Source organism: Dipodomys merriami, unplaced genomic scaffold, assembly GCF_024711535.1.
Source record: "Dipodomys merriami isolate MVZ:Mamm:240054 unplaced genomic scaffold, mDipMer1.0.p SCAF_6, whole genome shotgun sequence".
NCBI lineage: Eukaryota > Metazoa > Chordata > Mammalia > Rodentia > Heteromyidae > Dipodomys > Dipodomys merriami.
The window spans coordinates 43,140,951-43,159,003 of record NW_027206179.1 but is presented as its reverse complement, the minus strand read 5'-3'; positions in this window follow the sequence as shown (position 1 = coordinate 43,159,003).

Here is an 18,053-nt window from a genome sequence, read left to right as displayed (position 1 = left end):
TTGCCTTTATAATGTTTCTATCATAGATATTAAAATAATTGATAGTAGAGCCAACAACTACCACATGTGAAAAATATAGGTACTAAAAGAATGATAATTTCTTACATTTTATTTATACTTTGCTTCTGCAAACTATATTTCTGGGAATTATGGTAAAAATGACTTTCATTATAACAAATAATGTCAGAACAGTGAATGATAATACTATTAAAAATAGATTAGGAAATGGCCAAAAGTGGTATTCCTGGATCATAGGATAGTTCAGGATATAACATTCTCATCTGCACAGATAACAACACTATTTACAATAATCAAGTTATGGAAACAGGCTAAATGTTCTACAACTAATAGATGGATCAAGAACATCTAATATGTATACACTGGAATTTTATTCAGCAAGAATGAAATTATTTTTTCAAGGACATGATACATCTGGGGTGAAAAAGCATGCTAAGCATATCAACCAGCATTAGAAATACAAAGGACATATGGTTGCTCTTAAACAAATAAACATATATTTAAAATCATGTTAAGTGAAACTGAGTCAAGAATAGTATATTGTGGAGCTAGATTCCATGGTACAATCCCACTGAATAATTAAAAGCAGTTAAACAAGATGAATATCAGGAAGCTGATAACTGTCTTGTCTATGAAGGTGAAGGCTAATTGGGGGGGTGGATTAATGAAAAGAGAATATGAAGGTGGATATATTCAAACCATATATATATATATGTATATATATATATATATACACATATATATATATATGGACTTGAGAAACTTGATGAGAGTATGGGGAAGGAAGAGTTGGGCATAGGGAAATTGATGTTGGGGTGATGATAATCAAAATGCATTGTATACACAAATTGATATGTTAAACATAAACTTGCTTAAACAACTGTAAGAATTTAGGAATGAATTGACACTGAAGTATATATTGACCAATCTGGGCAAGGAAAGTTTATTTCACAGACCCTAGTACAAAACAAAGGCCCCAATTCAACACAGATTTCTGAGAGTTCATCAAAGTTGTTAAATTCCTTATGTAAACCTTTTGTCTCTTCTGCCAAGGTTTTTACATAGAATATTTTCTTATCTTCATGAAGAAATATAAATTATTCATGCCACTATGTGATATAATGTCTGGTTCATTACTATATGAAAATAATGAGTGTCTATCCCTCAAATATCTTTCAATCATATGGAATTTCCACTTCTCCCATCAGAACAGTAGAAAAATTCTCACATGTGAGGTAAGCTACCCAGATTCAAATGAGAGGCTTATTCTAGAAAAAAAAATCAATGAGTTGTTGGTAAACATAAGTGCAAATAATCATTCCAAATCATAATATACTGTTCAATATCACACATATAAGCGAGTATTTGAGTGTTATAGTAATCAGAACCATCTTTGTATATCTAGGATAGTTTCCTCTGTGATTGGTACTTGTCATTTATCAATTATTATTGATATTAGTTTGTTATATGATGCTTACATAGATAAATATATATATATAATGTATTGTTTTAGTTTCTCTATGTTCATGACTCTATTACAAAAAATTGAACTTATTAAAAATACAGAGCATTGAATTTGTATTCTAAATTTTAATGTCTTTTCTTTATAGCCTATACAAATTTTGAAATTTTAATAGCTGTTTACAATTGGCCTCTTGCAGCATAAAGTTCAAATCACTGAGCTATTTATAGTGAATTCCAGACAAAAATGAACTCTTATTCTTGCTTTAAGTTCTTGTTCTTGTTTTTCCCCTCCCCCTCCCCTCCCCCTCCCCCTCCACCTCCTCCTCCTCTTCCTCCTCCTCTCCCTCCCCCTCCTCCTGCATAGGGGTTACAATTATATGAGTAAGGTATAGAGTACATTTCTTTTTGAACAGTATTACCTCCTCTCTCATTTCCTCCCACTTTACCCCACCCAACCCCCTCCCTCAAGTTGTATACTTCATTTCCAAAGTAGTGCCCAGTGAGTTTAACTACTAAGTTAGTTTATCCTTTGTCTCATCTTTTCTGTGATTCTCCTTCCTCCCCAAATCAGATAAACTTATATACAAGACAAAGTATACAGAAATCCAAAACAGTGACAAATGGGGGAAAAAAGAAAAAGAAAAGAAAAGAACCATGAGCAATACAATTAAAAAAAAACATTTTCTAGATTTCTTAGAGTTTGTTTTAGTAAGCATTATTTTATATGATCATATGCACATAATTATTGAACCCTTGTGATCCTCTCTTAAGTATATTCACCTTCTCTGGCCATAAAAGAAATGCAAATCAAAACAACATTGAGATTTCACCTCACCCCTGATAGAATGGCCATTATCAAAAAACAAAACAAAACAAAAAACACCTAACAATAAGAGATGCTGTGGGGATGTGGCAAAAGAATGCTACTACACTATTGATGGGAATCTGAACGTGTTCAACCACTCTGGAAAGCAATATCAAGGTTCCTCAAGAGACTAAACATAGAGCTTCCTTATGACACAGCAATCTTACACCAGGGCATCTATACAATCCACAACAAACCAGGCTACACTAAACCACCAGCACAATCATATTCATTGCAACATTATTCACCATAGTTAAGATATGGAATCAATCCAGATGCCCTAAGTGGATGAATGGGTCAAGAAAATGTAGTATACATGCACAGTGGAAATGTATGCTTCCATCATAAAGAATGACATTGATTTAGGTTCCTATAAATATTTGTAGTATTTCAACTTATAGGTGAAATATTTTAGAATGTTATGACTTTATTATGAAGTTGAGAATGATTCAAAAATCCTTTTTTTAATGAAACAACAATTGCTGCTTCACTTTAAAAGAGATATCCTGTCAAGTCACACATGTGTGTGTGAGTGCACACATAGAAAAACACAGACACTCACAGACACTCACAGACACACACATATCCTAGAAACTTCATGTAGGAGACAGATTCTTGAATTTTCACTAGGCCTTTCTCACAGTCTGCAGAATACATATGTCGACAGGAAATCTGCTTCTTTCCTTCAACAAGTTCTTTATTTTGTAAATTTCCTATGCCAATATGCTAAATTATGAGGTGGGGAAATAATCGAGTACCCAGTGGATTAATTAGAACCTTTTAAGGGAGTTGTTGTAATACAGACATAAGGAATAAGAGATCAATGCTGCTTGATGACAGATTGAATCAGATTACATATGGTGTTCTTTCTTAAAAAATAGAGAAAAGAATATTTAGTAGAAGGATATCTTCATACCAAGGGATGCCTTACATATCCCCACTATAAATTTTTCAGGAAAAGCCGGGCACCAATGGCTCACGTTTATAATCCCAGTTACTCAGGAGGCTGAGATTTGAGGATCGAGGTTCAAAGCCAGCCCAAGCAGGAAAGTCCATGAGACTCTTATCTCCAATAAACCACTAGAAAACCAGAAGTGGCACTGTGGTTCAAGAGGTAGAGTGCTCACCTTGAGCTGAAGAGCACAGGGACAGCACCCAGGCCCAGAGCCCCATGACAGACAAAAAAAAAAAAAAAAAAAAAAAATTCAGGAGGCATCTGTCTTTTCTATACTGAAGAATCAGAAGAGTTAAATATGGATATGGTACCTACACTTTTCACATACTTTATTAGTTGCACTTACTATTATGTTTGCCCAGGAAAAATACATTGCTATCACTTTGCTTCATTGTTCAGATCCTCCTATCTCAGCATCCCAAGCTCTGATTACCTGCTTATACCACCCCAATCAGCATTCCAATATTTTCTTTTCTTTTTTTTTTTTGGTGTGCATGAATATTTATAGTTTTTTATTGTGAAAATACTGTACAGAGGGGTTACAATTACATGGGCAAGATAATGAGTACATTTCTTATCAAGCATTGTAGCCTCCTTTGTTTCCCCTTCTCATCCCTTCCCATCCTGCCCCCTCCCCCCTCACCCAATCCTCCCCACCCCCCCCACACCAAAGTTGTAAAGTTCATTTTCGACATAACGACTTGTTTTCAATGAATGTAGTACAATACATTTTTCAATGTCATCGAGCATTAAATGAATAAATACTGGACAGTAAATAAAAACAGAGTGAATATTTGAAACATCATCTCCAGGATTTTTGGAGGTCTATTTTCTAATGTATTATAACATGGAATTTCATTTATCATAATATCAACAGTGTTATGCTACTCTTGATTCAATCTAGTCATCATTGAATTTATTTTGGTTTTATATCCCTTCTTTGCAGCTCCTACTGTTCCATCTATTGTAACTGAGTGGAATTTATTTTCCAAGATTTAGGATTTGTCCTGCTAGTACTTAATAAATATATTTCCGTGTCATTAGCCATCTTCTTTTCTCCATTTTCAATACCATTCACATAAATATGATTTGTTAGGTACAAAAACTATATTCCATAATCTCTGTTTTCCAAAATTGTTACCTATATAATAGTTTCCAATCCGATATTGTGCTTCTGTTAAAGTAGCATCATGGTAACTGCCATATGTATTTTTTATTTTTTACATAATTTTATTGCCAAGGTGATGTACAGAGGGGCTACAGTAACATAAGTAAGGTAATAAGTACATTTGTAGTCAATATGTGTTTTCATGTACTTGGTACATATCATGTTGTTTAAAATATAAGTAAAATATATTTTTGATCATATTCTTCTTGTAAATAAAAGTGCTGATTTGAAATGTGAAAACAAAGAGAAATGAGAAAAATAAGGACAGGCATAGTAAGTAATTAATTCCCAGCTAACTGGGATGCAGAAATAAGAACATCATTGTGGTTCAAAGGAAGGTAGGGACAAAGTAAATGAGGTCCTATTTCATGAAGAAGTTGGTGAGGTAACACATGTTTAACTTACCGGCTATTTAAGGGGAGGGTAGGTGAATGAAGTTCTGAGATACCCCTAGTAGAGTACATCAGACCCTATCTGAAAAAACAGCTAAAACAAAAAGAACATTTACCTACCAAGCAAAAAAAACATGTTCAATTTCTAGTAAACCATGAAAACTAGAAACATAGACAAATAAATAAATAACATGATAGTTTGTCATTAAATGGATTGATAAATAGATAAATACATAAAAAAATGCATGAGAATTAGGTAATTGTGAAATAGATAGTATCATTTTTTTTCTTACATGGGAAAGTGAAAAAAATGGAGACTTGGAAGTATGGATGAAGCTTCCAAAGCAAGGAAACAAGATTTTCTTACACTGACATGTAGGCCTTGTCTGTGCATTGTGATTTTCAGTTCCCCCATCGTATTTCCTAGAGTGCAACCTTTTTCCAGATAACTTAGATGAGTAAGCAGGTAACCAAACAGTGAATATGTGCTATATATTAGCACATCTCTAGTAGATTATTGAAGTTATAAATAGCATCAAATACAGTAAGGACTGTGATAGTATACCTGATAATTGAAATTATTGACTGGTCCCCTACCCTGTGACTAACTGGAAAGAGGACTACACTGACATACTGCATTGGATAAAGAGAATTCCTACGCCAGCTGTGAAAGTATATGTGAGATCTCTCCTTGTGTTTTTCAGAAGAGCACAAACAGTAATGTTTATGATAATTTTTTTCTAAAAGTTTCCAAATGTTTTTACATAGAGATTGACCATGGGTAATATAAAATGTAGAAATGCTGATTAAAGGAAATCTTGGAAATTCACAACCTGAAAGGGAAGCTTTATTTTCCGCTACAATGTTTTATCACAGCCTTTGCTATTTCTGTCAAAATCTTGCCTTGAAAACAAACTTCATTTTACTTTTTAGACAATATGATTTAATTGTCTTGTCACTGTATAATATAGGCAGTATCCTAACCATAAAGTAATGCATATTTGATTCAACTCTAATTTATCTGTCCAGGTAATGAAGCCCACATTCCCATACCAATAAGTGTTACTCATTAAAGGATAACTGAACAGAATTATTTTGTTAGACTACAGTTGAAAAAAGGTATCTATTTCTCCTCACATGGAGATGCAGAATTTATCTTGCAGTGATAGACTACCAGGCTTTTAGGTGTTTAAAAACTGATTCAGATATTCTGATTTGTAATGCTACGGTAATGAAAGAAAATTATTAGGTGCTGCTCCCTGTCATAATCAGGGACTGTATAAACAGTAATTGGTCTAACAAATTTGAAGATTTGGAGTATAAAATTGTTTCCAGATCCATGGTTGTGTTATGGTTTAACTGTGTATGACTACTCCAAAAATCACTGTGAAACTTAAACACCTATATGATAACATTAAGAAATGTGGCTTTCAGCAGGTGTTTAAATCAAGAGGACAATATGTCCAGTTCTGTTTCTCTCTCCCATTTAACTCACTTCAGTCCCAATTTTATATTTACAGAGACTATAAGCTGTTGATACAACTTACAAGATTGTCTAATTGAGACAGAAAAAAAATACATGTTTTAAGGACCCAGCCTGTTCCTAATAGTGGATATTGAAAAATAATCCTAAAACCAGTCATTTTTTCAAAATTTCACAGTAACGGATAGACCACCATGAAATTTCAAGAAATTACCATATATTTATCCTTCTAACACATTATCTTTCATAATTTTTTCAGAATATTTTTGGATATAGGCTAGATTAAAATATGTGTTCAATTAACTAGATTCTTCAAAAGCCATTCTAGAACTGAAACACTAACAACTGATGTCAAATTTCAAGGAAACTTTTCTGAGAACATTTTATTTGTGGTATGTGACTTAGTTATTAAACTAAATGCCTTAGAACTAGCTGCCCTATAAGCACTTTTGGGAAAGAATTATGCAAAATTTCAATATGTCAAGCTGTGATTAATCAACTTTGTTCCCCCAAAAGATTAAATTACTACTGCAAAAGGTCAATAAATGCTAATGATTGTTATCTAGCCTTACAGCTATGAACGGAACCCTTAAAAGTGATTTCCAAAAGAAAGGGAAGTCATTTTTTAATAAATGATTGTAAAATCCAAATGAATTTGTTACTTTTGTTGTGAAAGCATTTTCTTTTTAATTTATAAATCAACAAATGATCTTTTAATGTCTCTTCTTCATAGGACACTGTACTAAAAATAACAAAATCAGTCATATAGAATTAATACTTGAACTCACATGCAAAGTTGAAAGAAAATGAAACTGTACTCACTCTCTCATTCAGAGTGCATATTAAATACCTAGTTTGTTGAGTATGTGGCTGGCATTTGCAATTATCCTGACACGTATATGTCAAAAAGATTGAAACATGTGAATTTCTAAACACTGCATTATTAAATTTTATTTAATTATTTAAATGGTTTTAAATCAATTTACAAATTAAGTTACAACTCATAAGGCTAAATTATCAAAGTCACACAAAAATGTGGATTTATTTCTGTCATTTTATGTGTTTTATGTATCATCATGTTTAATATAAACAAAAAGCACAGGTACAAATTTGAAAAACTCGTTAGAACACAAAGAGTAGCTTCATAAGCATATCAGTGGAAATAGAAAATATTTTCCATGGTGATAGAAGAAAATCTGTTTTTAATAAAATAATAATAATTTAATATGGGCCCTGGCGACTCACTCTTGTAATCCTACCAATGCAGGAGACCAAAATCTGAGGATCACAGTTCAAAGACAGCCCAAGCAAGTAAGCTTGTAAGACTCATATCCTAAAGAAATTATCAAAAAGTCAGATATAGCTATGAAGCTCAAATAGTAGAATGTTACCTTTCGTCAAAAAGAGGTTTAGGGACAGTGACCCTTATTTTTTCCTTAGGAATGACACCAATAAAAAGTATTTTGAACGGAAAAATAATTATGGAAGGTGATGCCAATATGAAGCGATTAGATTATTGTCTGAGTATACTAAGTAGAGAGAACAATCTAGGAAAACTTATTAGCATATGAATATGATGTGTAATTAGGAGAGCCAAAGACCAGGAATAGAAGACAAGAAGGAGAAGTGTTGCTTAGGACTGACTGCTGAAAGCTGGCTGGCAACATGACTAGAGAAATGAGTTACTTAGTCCTTATGGATAGCCATCCTAGAGGAAGATGGCCATCCAGAATCTCTTTACCTCAACTAGTTGAGTGGACAGGAAGTACTTGAGTATGTATGTTTCTGAATGTATCCAGTTATGATGTCTGTGCTAAAGTCATTGTTACAATGGTTAGAATGAGTTAATTTGAAGTGGTATGTGCTCATAAAGTATATTATTTTAAGATGAAATATTGTGTACAGATAAAATGGTTCTTTATTCTGTAAAACTATTGCCACATGATCATAACACTGCCCCAGTGAGAATCACATGAAAGAGCCAACAACCATTGTAAAACCTGCAATATAAGTTAACATATTATTTAACATCCAGAGTAAAACCTTTATTTTATGATTGTTGAGTTCTCATGTCTTACCAGATGGTTACTTGAGCTTAATGTTGTTTCATTAAGAATATTTGTGTATTATATATGCTGCCAGGGCCTTGAAAGTGAGGCTCTTTGATGGGAAAATCTAATTTAAATGATCCAGGTATTTGTCAGAGGGAAATACCACAAACACCTCCAATATCTACCAGCTTATGGACTGGCCGCAGGTAGGCCAGCAGCCCTACCACATGAGCCTACAAAAGCAGAAGGCAGAGGACTAGCTTTTTGTTTTTCTTTAAAAAGTTAGTAAAGTTAATAAGGTTAATACATTTCCAGTAGAAAATGAAAGAATGTGAAAGGGCAATCCATAGACATGTATAGCGTGTATTTACATTGAGGGTGATTTTTTTTCCGTTTTTTTTTTTTTGTGTGTGTGTGTGAAAATACTGTACAGAGGGGTTACAATTACATAGGCAAGATAATGAGTACATTTCTTATCAAGCATTGTAGCCTCCTCCTTTGTTTCCCCTTCCCATCCCTTCCTATCCTTCCCCCGTCCCCCCACCCAAACCTCCTCCCCCCCCACCAAAGTTGTAAAGTTCATTTTTTCACATAACGACTTGTACATCTCATTGTTGCAATGGATCCACCTATATCCCTATTTAAACGATTTGTATTTTCCCTTCCCCTCCACAAATTATACCAACCTCATATACAGTGAAAGCAGGGGTTATACCATGGTGGAGGGACGTACAAAGCAACAAAGAAATAATCTTATGAATGTGTTAGAACCAATCACCTGAAAAAAAAAAAAACATTTGAATACATATCTTAGGGTTCATTTCCCTACAGAGGGGTTACAGTTACATGAGCAAGGTAATGAAAACATTTCTTATCAAGCATTGTTGCCTCCTCCTTTGTTTTTCCCCTCCCACCTCCACAACTACACCTACCCACACCCCGCCTAAATTGTAAAGTTCATTTTTCAACATAGTGTCTTGTACATCTCATTGTTGCAATGGGTCCACCTGTATCCCTATTTAAACATTTTGTTTTTTCCCTTTCCCTCCCCAAATTATAACAACTTCAAATACAGTGAAAATAGGGGTTATACCGTGGGGGAGGCACATACAAAACAATAAAAAAAATCACATGGTACCTTATAAATACGTTAGAAACAATAGCAAGAAAGAAAAAAACCACTTGTGTCCCTATCTTGGGGTTCATTTCGCTTAACTTCATCTTATCAGGTCAAATGTATATAGCTTTTGATCTTTTCTACTTGTCCCAGTCATATACTAGTTATTGCAAATAAGGGAAACCGTGGGACCTATGTTTCTTTGGGCCTGGCTTACTTCACTTAATACAATTTTTCCAAGTCTTTCCATTTACTAACAAATGGGGCGATGCCATTCTCTCAATGGAGGCATAGAATTCTATTGTATATATACACCACATTTTCTTGATGCATTCAGCTACTGATTGGCATCTGGACCTATAGCCACCTAATCTTCGATAAGGGAACTAAAAAAATAGAGTGGAAGAAAGTCTCTTCAGTAAATGGTGCTGGCAAAATTGGTTAATCGCCTGTAGGAAATTAAAGCAAGATCCTTATATATCACCCTGCACCAGAATCAACTCCAAATGGATCAAAGACCTCGGAGTCAAAACAGACACCATGAAAACATTACAGGACTAAATAAGAGAAATCTTAGGTCTCCTTGGCATAGACTTAAACGTTCTTAATAGAGACCCAGAAACACAACAAATTAAAGCAAGATTGGACAAATGAGATTGCATGAAGCTGCAGAGCTTCTGCATGGCAAAGGACATGGCTAGCAAGATCAATAGAAAGCCCATGGATTGGGAGAAGATCTTCACTAGCCAGACAATGGACAAGGGTCTCATATCTAAAATACACTTGGAACTTAAAAAATTAAATCCCCCAACAACAAATCCTCAAAGAAACAACTGCCCAATAAATAAGTGGGCAGTTAATATTTAAAAAGAAACTTCTCTGAAGAGGAAATAAGATTGGCCAATAGACACAAGAAATGCTAAACATCTCTAGCCACAAAAGAAATGCAAATCCACACAACATTGAGATTCCACCTCCCCCCCAGTTAGAATAGCTATAATGAAGAACTCTGATAACAACAGATGCTGGAGGGGATGTGGCCTGAAGGGAACCCTATTACATTTTTGGTGGGAATGTAAACTTGTTCAACCACTTTGGAAAGCAGTATGGAGGTTCCTCAAAAAACTCCACATAGAGCTCCCCTGTGATCCAGCAATCCCACTTTTGGGAATTTACCCAAATGATCACAAACAAGGCCATACTAATAATACTAGCCCAACTATGTTCATTGCGACATTACTTACATTGAGTTTTTTAAGGATGCCAGGATGAATGTACTGTACCCTAAGTGGCTGAACATGCAATTTATATTCCCACAATTGTGGAGACAAGACATCTTAAATTAAAGTCACATTTAATGGTCCTAAAAATTCTTTTATTCCCCTTCTATCCCCTTGATTCCTCCTCCTACCTATTTTATAACACAAGGTCTAGCTAGTTAGTTGTGGCTTGCCCCAGCCTAATAAGTTCTAGAATTACAGGTAAATAACTACCATATCTGGGTACAAAATCCCTCTTTAAAATTGCCATCTAGTAATACAGTCACATTTGGAGGTATTCTAGGACTGAGATTTCAACAGACGGATTTTGGAGATATAAAAATCATCTCTAAATAATAGGAAATAAACATGATAGTCCTAGTTCTTGAGATGATATTAATAGTGCTATATGTATGATGGTTAGGTAGATGGCCTATGCGAAGAAATGAAATATTAAAATAAGTTGTGTGTATATCTACACACATGTATACACTAATGTACAATTGTTATACAAATTTAGGATCTTATTTTATATAGTTTTTGCTGTATTGCAGATTTACTCAGGGTCCTATTAAGTAAGTATACTGAAGTTTGAATAAAAAATACAGATTATTAATGCTCTTCCGTATGGAATTTTTTTGGAATTTTTCCTGAAGGTAAACCACTACGATAGAAATTAAAATATAAAAGCTACAAAAGTAAAAAATTGTAAATGGAACTAATAGATTCATTCTGAAAATGCTTCAAAAATCTCTAGCTATAAGCTTAATAATAATTTATGTGAAGGAGATTAAGGCAAGGAGGGCAGAAACAAAATTGGATCAAAAATAAAAACTCAAGTGTCCCTAAAGTGAAACCCAGAAAGATTTGGAGTCCAGCAGAATTTTACATGTAAATGAAAAAGGAAATTAAAAGCTAGTTCTTATAGCTTATTCTAGAAAGCTAAAAGTATTTTGATACTAGTAGAAACAACAGAAGGAAAGATTTGGGGAAAGAGAAGAAAAATAAAACTTAAGACTGTGAAATTTGTTTCTACATATGGAGATATCATAAAAATAGGCCAAACGAATTTGATTAAAAAATCAAAAACTCCACAAAAACTGTGGAGTTAGAAGCCATAAATATAGGGAAAATTATAGTGGTTTGAAGAATGGAGAAATATTACACATCACATCTTAATAGGTGATAAAACAAGTTGATGAAATTTTTTATTTAAGGATTGGGTTTAAAGACTTTTTAAGTATATCACAAAGTGAGAAAATATAGTTAAATGAATTAACATTATTGCTATTTCTTTTAATGCAAGATAATATCATAAAGAGTTGATATAAATAAATTACTAGGTAATATGTAATGTGTAGTAGTTCCAAGCCTTGAATCTGAGTAATGCTAACCCAAACTCATTGAAGATTTGGAAACATTACATTTTGTTAAATGTTCACTTGTATTTGCTTATCACATTTAAGGATAGTTTTAGCCTTCCAAGTTTTCAACATTACAGTAATACTACTCCTGACTCCCCAATTTCTCCCATGTAACATCCATTTTTGTCAGAAAAACTTGTCAACTCTCCCGGATTCACCTCTTTTCTGCAAAGAACTCTTGGTGTCGCATACAGTCCTTACCAGGATATCTGCACTAACCCTTAAATGGATTGTACATCACTGTTTCTCAGTTACAGCTTATTTGTTTTTTTGTTTTCTTTTGGTTGGTTGTAGGGTTTGAACTCTGGGCCTGGGCGCTGTCCCTCAGCTAGCTCTTCAGCTCAAGGTGAGCGCTCTACCATTTGAGCCACAGCGCCACTTGCGGTTTTCTAGTGCTTTATTGGAGAAAAGAGTCTCAGGGACTTTCCTGCCCGGCTGGCTTTGAACCATGATCCTCAGATCTCAGCCTCTTGAGTAGCAAGGATTACAGGCATGAGCCACTGGTGCCCAGCTAGCTTACTTGTTATGTAGTAGTTACATGGTCGATTCATTGGCCTCAAAATTAGCTTTTTATATTTTTAATTATTTTTATTTTTATATTTTACCAGTCATGGGATTTGAACTCAGGGCCTGGGCAGTGTCCCTGAGCTGCTTTTGCTCAAGGCTAGCTGGCTACCAATTGATCCACAGTACTACTTTTGGCTTTTTCTCTTTTTGTGGTACTGTGGAATCAAACCCAGGGCTTCATGCATGTTAGGCAAGCACCCCACCACTACACCACATTTTCAGCCCCTTCTTACTTACTTAAAGGAGAGTTTATAGTATACTGAGAATGGTGTACAAGACCACTGTCTTTTTCTCCCCTCAGTACAACTACTGTGAGAGCTGTTTCACTTAGAGAGCTATCAGTGTCACTCCTGAGGCAGACTTCTTGTACTGAACTCAGTGAGTGGTATCCACAAAAAGAATAAATCAATTATAATACATAGGACAAACTCCCCACAACAAAGAGCACTATATTTTTCCCAGGATGAGTATGAAATACTAAGCAAATGGCGCAAATATTATCTTTGCAATTTCTCTTTTACTAATTTTCTACTCCATTCTATATCCAATCTACACTATCAACCTGGCCTCATCTTGTTCCACAAGTACACCAGGACCAGGCTTATGATGAGATTATACACCAGGATTGCCTCTTCCTGGTGCTTTACCACACAGATATCCAAGTATATGCCCAATTCCTTCATTTTCCATGAACATTTCCTTAAATGTCATCTCATATAGGCAAAAGCCATTTTGTTTGTATTATATTGTTTCTCAGAGGCCACTAATATCTCCTACATATATAATGTAATGTCATAATGGTTATTCATTTTCCCTCCTAAAATCATGTCTGCTCCCTAAAGAAGGATATCTATGTTTGCTTTATTTTCTCATGCATATACATATTCAGTAATGCATATACATATTTATTAACTTATATAATTTAGTTTTCACTTTGTTTTTTTATGAGGCAATTTAGAATATACTTTTATTTTTTGCTACATTATATAGAATTGTTGGTATCATTTATCTTCCATCTGGATTGGTGCTATATGTTGCTAAAATGCATTATTTGTTTATTTGTTTGATTTACTTCTCCCTGCTGAGATGAATTTTCTCCAAGGGCTTTGTGGCTTTCTGTTTTCTATTGTGTATGTGGCAAGAGTAGTGAGGGACTATAGAAGTTTAACACAGGAGACTATTAATTCTTAAGGAAAAACAGATATAATTAGAACTAAAACCCATACCATTTTTAAATATTTTTATTACTCTTCAAAGAAACCAATATCCCAATACAATTTTCTCCATTTACATATTTATATCTCAGTAAAACAGTAAAATGTAGGTCATTATACTATAGCAGGAGACAACACATTTGGATACTGGAAACTGATTAGTTGCTAGGCTGTTCTTGTTAACATGCAGACCCTTGAGTGAAGATTACATTTGCATATTTCCTTTCTTGTAGGGGATGACACACATTTCTCTTTGCCTGACTAATACTATTATAATGTTTGAACATTCCTGCCCTGGGAATTAAGTTTTTTACAGGTCTTTCCGTTTGCTCCACTTATTTAGTCTATTCTTGATCTTTTAAATTTTATGTTTATAGGATTCTGTCATTAGCTAACTAATTGTCCAAAAAAGAAATTTCTTTGATGTTTCTCTGTTATTTATTTATTCATTTATTACTTCAGATTTAACCTCTTAAAGAAGATTTGACCACAGGAAGCTGTGCTTTCTTTATAATTTGATGTACATTGTTAAAAATAGCCATATATTCTGGGAAAAAAATCCATATATTAGAGAAAATCCTGTTCTGAATATTTCAGCCTATGACTTTCTTTTCTTTGAAACTTATTTTCCCTTATTGGGGACAGTGATGAGTCAAGGTCTCAGTAAATATATCACAGCCTTTCTTTTTTTCTTTCCTTTTTTGGATTTTGTTTTTATTTTGTTGTTTTTGCTGTTGGTTGTGGGGTTTGAATTCAGGACCTGGGGCCTGTCCCTAAGCTCTTTTGCTCAAGTCAGTGTTCTACCACTTTGAGCCACAACTTGACTTCTGTTTTTTTGATGGTTAATTGATAAAGAGTCTCTTGGACTTTCCTGGTACCCAGCAGGCTTTGAACTGCTATCTTCAGATCTCAATCTTCTTGGTAGTTAGGATTACAGTCTTGATCCACCAGTGCCCAGCCTGCCTCATAGTGTTTCTAGCCCTGAGGTTAAAGATGTGTAACACTATGCCTAGTTCTTCTTTAACTTCCTTAGTACTAAACACATCAGATTTGTTCATTTAAGAGCATGCCACAAAACATTCATTTTCCATTATTTGAAAACAACATCAGCATTGAATTTATAATGTTGGGAAGCATTAAATGAGTTCCTAAAGGAGACTTGTATATGAAAAATCTTATGCTTTCAAATGCTAAATGACATCTACCTATAAAGCTCCTTCACTGTTTTTTGTTGTTATTGTCTTGTTTTGATTTGGATTTGGTTTTTTGTTTGTTTGTTGTTGGTGGGTCATGGGGCTTGAACTCAGCCTAGGCGCTCAGCTCTTCAGTTCAAGGAAAGTGCTCTACATCATCTTATATGGTCATATGTACATAGCTTTTGATCTTTCTACTTGTCTTAGACATATACTAGTTATTGCAAATAGGGAAACCATGGGACCTGTGTGACTTTGGGCCTGGCTTTTTCCAAGACTTTTTCCAAGTCTTTCCATTTTCTAAGAAATGTAGTATAACCCTTGTTGTCACTGTATTTAATTCCAGTCCAGTGTGCTGCATCATGTATATACATTTTTTTTCTAATTTGGGAAGGGGAAGGGAAATAACAAAATGCTGAAACAAGGACACAGGTTGACCCATTATAACAATGAGATGTACAAGATACTATGTCGAAAAAGAACTTTAGAACTTCGGGAGTGGGGTGGGGAGGAGTTGGAGAGGTGGAAAGGGAAGGGATGGTAGGGGAAAAACAAAGGAGGGGTAAGAATGCTCATTAGCAAATGTACTCATTACCTTACTCATGTAACTGTAACCACTGCACACTATTTTTTACAATAAAAATATATATTTAAAAGGGGGGGGGTGCTAGGAGGGTGACTCAGTGCTTGCCTTGCATGCATGAGGACCTGGGTTTGACTTCTTACCACCACATAAGCAGAAAAAGCCGGAAGTGATGCTGTGGCTCAAGTGGTAGAGCGCTAGCTTTGAGCATAAGAGCTGAGGGATAGCGTCCAGGCCCAGAGTTCAAGCCCCATGACTGATTTTTTAAAAAAGCAAAGAAAAAAAAAAGAAAGAAAAAGAAAAAGGCTAGCGCTCTACAATGTAAGCCACAGTGCTACTTCCGGTTTTCTAGTGTTTTATTGGAGATGAGAGACTCACGGACTTTTCTGCCCGGGCTGGCTTTGAACTGTGATCCTCAGATCTCAGCCTCCTGAGTAACTAGGATTACAGTTTTAGCTTTACATACATTTATGTTTTAATAATAAATACTGATTTGCATTGTGATTTATCACAAGGCTTGTAACTAAATAAAAGAAATACTAAGGTTATGTTATGTGTTCCATGTGTTTCAGGGCTTATAAATGAACAATGTACCTTTTATGAAGAAGGTGAGGGTTCATATTTGAGAAAATATTATTTGGTCTTTCTGGTCTTTATAATTTGTTGGACTATCTGTAGAAGTGATGATTCCTCTGATCTTATAGTGTGTTTTGTTGGAAACATGATGGAGGAAACTGATAAATCAGTTATTTTCAGCTTCTGGTCTTTAAAGTACACACACCTGAAACATCTGCATATTTGAAATCTGAACCATCTCACTAGGAAGACTAGTGAGAAATGTGTTTTTGTCCAAAAGAAATTAGGCCAGTTATTAAAAGATATCAACACTATCTATCATATATACTATCATATTTGTGCATATTTAGTACATATTTTGTTATTAGTATGTCTGTGCTTACATTAGGCAAATGTACTCACCCTTCTCAGATTTTCTCTCAGATAACAATTCAAGTTAATAGCAGTTGTTGGCATATTTCAGTAAATAAATTAGTTAGAATATTAAAGAAAGGTGAGTTAGCAAGAGAAAACACTATTCAGATGGACAAAAATAGGCTGAAAATTGTGACTCACATAGTAGTAAACCTTTCTAGCAAATGTGAGGTCCTAAATAAAAGCTTCAGCTCTGTCAAATACAGTTAGATACACGGATAGATAGACAAACAGAGAGACAGTCAGATACCTAGTTTGATAGAGGAATAATGTATTCTTTTTGAATAAATATATTAAGGAAAGGGGTATAATAAAAAATGTCAACACTGACAGATACAAGTGGTTTATGAATGTAATACTAGTACCTACATAGGTACTAGTATTACTGAGAACTGAGAATTGTAAGTCAAAGCCATCCTGGCAAATATAAGATTCATATCTCGAATTAACTGGTAAAATTCTGGAAGTGGAGCTGTTGCTCAAGTGTTCAAGTGTACTAACCTTGAATGAAAAAGCTCAGGTAGAGGGTTCAGATGGTGATTTCAGGTCCCAGGACTGGCACCCAAAAAAGTTCAATATCAAATTAAAATAAGGCTATCTGCTGCAATATAATAAAACATTCCAGAAAATATAAAAATAAAGAAAAATTGAATGTATTTTGAAAATACGTTCACATCATAAAAAACTAATAGGGTCACCAGAAAGAATACATTTAGCTATAAATTCATAATTTGAACACAACTTTGTCAGAACAGATGAAATTAAGGTACACAAAAAAATTTTTGAAAAAGTAGAGAATAGTAGCAATATCTTAATCATACTCTATTAATTCTATACTAAATATAGTTTAATATCCAGAGAATACTGAAAATGTTAATAACACATTATTTATAAAACTATAGCACCATTTTGTTCTCAAACATCGTGGCTGAATTGACTTTCAAATAAACACAAAATGAAAAAATAAAAATAAATAATAATATAAATAATAAATAAACATAAATAATAAGTACATAATAAATTTTAAAATATAAATTCAACATAAATACCTCCTTTGAAAATGGAGCTTATAAATTGAACAGCAAAAATTTGTTTTGAAGGAATAGTAGATCTTGATGTACACTCAGAACCTGCAAAGGTTTATTATTTTTGCTCAAATTTTTATTCAAGTTAAGAGTAAATGAGAAGCCGAGGGCCGGTGGCTCACGCCTGTAATCCTAGCTACTCAGGAGGCTGAGATCTGAGGATAGCAAGAAAGTCCGTGAGACTCTTATCTCCAGTTAACCACTAGAAAACCGGAAGTGGCGTTG